Below are 5647 nucleotides of genomic sequence, written 5' to 3' on the forward strand. Positions count from 1 at the left end.
TTGGTATGATTGATATGTTGGGTTGAAAGAATGTTGACACGACTCTAATGTTGGTTGAATTGAGGTAGAAATGATTTTGTTGAAGAATGAAGGTTGACATGTTTGAATGGTCTCCCAAGAAAAAGAAGGTTGGCCTGATAATGATTCCCTCGTGGTTATCACCTCCCTCGTCATATTTTATAACCAACCCCTATGGTTGCTAGGACTAGTCATGTCTCTCATTTGTTGTTGCAAAGTATTGATTTGTTGAGCTAAGATTTCTATGGATGGCGATGGAATAGGAATGGAAGGGATGAATTCTTCACCTTCCCTATGAAATGAAGAACATCAGTCATAGGCATTTGCTTGATTGGTTTGGAACTAGGATCACAACATGTAAGATGTTTTCTCCATTTCTAGAATTGTTGAAAAAGTTTAATTTGATGTTTGATGTTGATGTTGAAAAGGTTGTTTGCTACGGTGTTTTGATATTGTTGATGTTTTTGACAAAACTTTGGTTGGGATTCCACTTTGTTTTTGGTGTTTCTTAAAATGTTTTAATTTGACAAAGTGTAGCAAAGGACACATCAGACACACCAAAAAGAATAAAACCATGAAAACAATACTTGTTTAAGGAACTTTTTCAAATTCCCATGAATGTTGGAGTCTTTTTCAAGACCCCATTTTGTTTTCGTTGTATTTGGGCAATCTGATAGCACATCAAGAAGACTCTCCTAAGGTCAAAAGGTTACAAGTATTACCATAACCCACATCTTGATATTCCATCATCTCAAACAACCCTATCACACCCTAAGGTGCACCTGTTTTTTTGCCTTTTTCCATAAACTAGACCAAAAAGATTTGCTCCTTAATTGGATCGTTATCCTGGGATATATATGGTGAGTGTCTTGGGGGCAGATTCTGTTGGAATCCAATAACACTGAGAGGGGGGGTGAATCAGTGTTATACCAAATGAATTAATTTTAGCCTTATTAAAACATGCATACACTAACTGGTATACTGGTACATACATAATTGAAAGAAGTAAAGCAACCAATAAGCCAATCACATAAATGATAATCATAACACACATAATTATACGTGGAAAACCTCAAAGAGTAAAAGCCATGGTGGGATTTGTGACCCACAATATCAATCCACTGGCCATAAGAAAAGATATTACAAAATATAAGGGGCTTGCACTTGTAGGAAGGCTTACAACCTAGAGCACACTGCTCAATCACAAATGGAGCCTCACTGACTACATATAAATCCAGACTACAATCTAGAGAAGTGTTGAACTAAAAAAGATAGCATATCCTATGCCTGAGTATAGTTCTGGTTAAGCTCAATCTGTCTGGTCTCAAACCCTAAACCCTATACCGGAACGACCCTTACATATATTCACATATCCATCACCATATCTATATCAAAATGATCTAATCCAACTAACCTATATATCATATACAACTTATCATGCCTTATGTCAGCTTACAAAGATAATTACAATATCAAATTACATGTCGGCTAGATAACATAAATGCATGATTATCAAAAACAATTGTTGATGCCAAATCCAAGAGATGTTGGCCTCCAATACCGATAACCATATTCTAAACCATGTCGGCCTGTATTGCCAGTAACCAAAGAAATCCTTCTATCTTGCTAGTGTCGGTGCTAGTGTAGTGTCTGTGAAGTGCCTGTTGGTACACAACTGAACCAAAACATGAAGAGGAACAAAATACCATGTTGTCATCAATGACAACATAGTGAAACCAACCAATTGAGTGTTAATTGCCAATAGATTCTTCCCCTCCCTTGCACTGTAATAATACAAGTGTCTAGTTATTGACTCAGTTTGGCTTCTAATTCCTAAGGTGTTTAGAAAGGGTTTCATTCAAGTGGTCACAATCAACAGCGTTTTAAACTCTGTTGAGGGAGGCCTCCTAGTCTGTATAGGTTACACTCTACAGATTTTAATGTACCTTATAGGCACTGGGGGAGACATAACACCATTGTGACAACATGTAATACTCGTCGCATATGATTTTCTTCACATACACATTTACTTATAGTGGCTGGGATTACTTGGCTTTAGTCATTGCCACTTAGGTCGTTCCCCTCTCACTGACCTTAATGGCACCCTAAGGGCAACTCAGGAGGGCATGCCTTCTAAAGGATGTAAGTACAAAAATTTACTGAAAGCATAAAAGAAGAGAGTCTAGTTTTTTGATCACCCATTGAAGGGGAGAGCATAATACCTATCTGTTCGAAGACACGTAAAACAAGAGTTATTTTTATCCCTTCATTGCAATGATTTTTTATTCTATTGTAGATGTTGCTCCAAACAGGCATGGGGTTCAGTTTTATCCTTCATAGCAATGTGTGAGAAAAGATAAAAGGAAATTGAGTTTGTTCTTTTTATCAGCACCAAAGGAAAGTTTTCTATTCTAACCCTACACATTAAAATGACGCTAGTGTACACATGGTGGGCTCTCCCGCCTAATTTTTTCTTTTCTCGGTTACAAATTTCAAAAATATTAAAAATATAATTTTCGGTATTTTTCTACATGTTAGTAAACTACCATTTTGGAGGTCTTCAGAGCATTTTGAGCCCTCAAAACTTTGGATGGTCCTTTAAGGACATTGCCATAGGCAAGTCCAAAAAGGACTGGAACTAGATATCTTGGAGATCTTTCCAACGGTGTAAGCGGTTTGCAATTTTGAGTTCGGAGTGAAAAGTTATGACTTTTCAAAGTTGGATACAGATTTGATCTCTTTGTTTTAAAAAACAAAGGCAATTACTGATAGAAAACACATAGCAACTAAAACAGAAGCGTTATACCCTATTCTTGCAAATGCAAATTATCGTTTAATCAATTACGAACTAAAATAATAGCAATTGTGAACTAATGACTTAGCAACTGTGAATTTCTATCAACTCAACTGCAAACTGATCTCTGAGCAATTGCGAATTAATGACATGTCAATTGTGAAACAGTTAACAGGTAGAATTTGGAATTTAATTTAGACAAAAATATAAGACAAAAGAGAAGGATTTTTGGTTTTCTGAGTCTTCTATGTTGTCTTACCCTCCTTGAACCTGCAAATTTTGAAAGTCACCTTTCTTGCCATCAGATTAGATACATTTTATGCCAAAAAATGAAATCTCCAGAATTTAATGATTTTTCTGGGTTAGGTGCGCAAGATTACATAATAAAAAAACAACAAAAGATTTTTTAATTTTGTAACCCTTTAAAGCAAGTGTGAGATGTTTTAGCAATTATGGTGCATCATTTGAGCAATTACGAAATGATGTGATAGCAATTGCAAAGTATTATGAGCAATTGCAAATTTTTGCGTATGCAAGTGCGAAATCAGGATTCCTGTGCACGCACGAATCTACAAAATCATTCAAAATAGAAAGTGAAGGTTAGCATGATTCACGTCGGGTTCACCAAATGTACTTAGGGGTAAAATAAGTGTAAATTGCATAATCAAATGTCAAAGAGCGAATCACAACTCTAATCTAATTAATATTACTTCTAAATTGCAATGGAATGATGCAAAATCAATTGAAATGAAAGAAAAATCTATCTAAAACCCCCTCAATTGACATAGCAAGGCTTCCATTGCTCTTCTCCATTATTTTTGATGTAGGTGGCTCTTAGGTATTGCACTTGATTTCTTGCATAAGATGGACAATAATTTTAAAGACTTTGATTCTAGATTGAAATGAGAAAATAGGTTGAATATATAGATTTTCAATACAAAGGGGGTGAGAAATAAAACTCAAGTGTTGATTGATAGAACTCAAGTGTTGATTTATAGGAGGTCTCTGAAGACTTAGAGAAGGAGAAACCTCAAGGTTCTCTGAAAAAAAAAACTAAAGTCCACACATAGACTAGAAACAAGGATAAGAGGAAGGAGGAGAATGTGAAGGAGTTGGAGGCTTATAAGCAGGAAAGGACTTCAGAAGCTTAACAAAACCTGGAGCAGGTGACCACTAGCGAGGCTCTTAGGGTTGAAGAAAAAACTATTGTTCATGACACTCCAAAAAAGGAACAAGATATCCTCGGTAAGATTGATCCTCCCCCTAACCCTCCTCCAGAGGGTATGCAAGGTTTTATGGACACTATGGAGTGGCTAATAACTGGTTACAAGAAAGTTGTGGATGACAACAAAAAGCTCAGCCACATAATTCATATTCTAGAAGCTATCAAGACTGGGGAAGGGAAGACTATGGCTGATTACATTGAGGACCTGAAAAATACCATTGCAAAAGCTGAAAACATAAGAGACTCCTTCAACCCCAGATTTGAGAAAATAGAGAAAGACCTGCTGGAAAGGAAAAATCTTGCTGACGCTATGGATAAAACTATTTTGGGCACTGCTAGTAAAGTTAGCAAAATTGAGGATTACCTCAAGAGTATTGCAAAAAAGAGTTTAAGCATCATGAAGATTTCTGCTAGCAACACTAATACTCTCATCAGCAAATTGGACGAGGAGAAGGAGACCCTGGATATTGACCCTGACACCGAAGGCACAGGAGACGCTCAAGGACCCAAAACTAGAACCAGAGGCAAAAAGAAAGAAAAGAAACCTAACAAGGACCTGGATGATCTCAAAGCTATTGGGGCCACCTATGACTAGTTGGTGAAAAAGGTGGAGGACCTTCAAGAAGTCTATAGCTGTGTGGTGCTTTCCTAGTTTCTTTGTTGTTTTTATCTTTTGTTGTCTTTTTGGATTGATGGGTTTTTTGCCAGTCATTTTGTAAGCGGTTTATATGCTCTAGACTTTTAGATGTCTTATCTTAATCTCCTATGTTAAAGGTTTCGGGTCCTAAAAACCTATTTTTCTTAATTAATCAGAACAAAGACAAAAAACTCAAAATCTTTCATTTTTGCAAGTTAGGAAGATAACCTCTTTTTGGGTTTAAAAAGAACAAGACAAATTTCCTTGTCTTGCAAAGTCTAAAAAGATCAATCCACACTTTTGTTGCAACTAAAAAGAACAAACCACTTGTCAATTTTTACAAAGCGTTTTCCATTTTCGTTGACCAGGATTTCATTTTCCTCATTTGGAAAATCATTGCTTTGTGGGTAAAAAGAAAAACATGTTTGATTGGAACAACATCTCCAATTAGGACTTAGAAAATAATTGATATGAAGGTTTAAATTAAATAATTTTTTGCTTTGTTTTGAGTGAAAGGCATATGCTCTCCCCTTAATTGGGTGACCAAAAAGCCAGACTCACTCCTTCATTCTTTATTTCATTTCAAGCAATTAAAACCTTTAGAGGGCCTACCTTCCCTAGTTGCCTTGAGGGAGTCAGTGAGAAGGGAATGACCTAAGTGGGGAATGACTTTTAGTTAAGTATTTCAACCCACTATAATCAAATGTAGAGGCTGATGAAAATCCCCTCCAACGGTTTTTCTCAGCTATTAGACTTCCTTCGGTATCCTTGAGATACATAAAGCCTTTACTCTAAAGGTTGGGAAGCCTCTCGAGGGAGTTTATCACTGAAGACCGAATAATCCTGATTATGAACTTTAAAAATGGAAGCCTCGTCGAGTCAGTATCCAGACAATAATAATATCATAGTGCAAGGGTGGGGAAGAATCCGCCCCCAAGACACTCACCATATATCTCCTAGGATAATGATTCAA

This window comes from Cryptomeria japonica, chromosome 6 (assembly GCF_030272615.1).
Source record: "Cryptomeria japonica chromosome 6, Sugi_1.0, whole genome shotgun sequence".
NCBI classification, from domain to species: domain Eukaryota; kingdom Viridiplantae; phylum Streptophyta; class Pinopsida; order Cupressales; family Cupressaceae; genus Cryptomeria; species Cryptomeria japonica.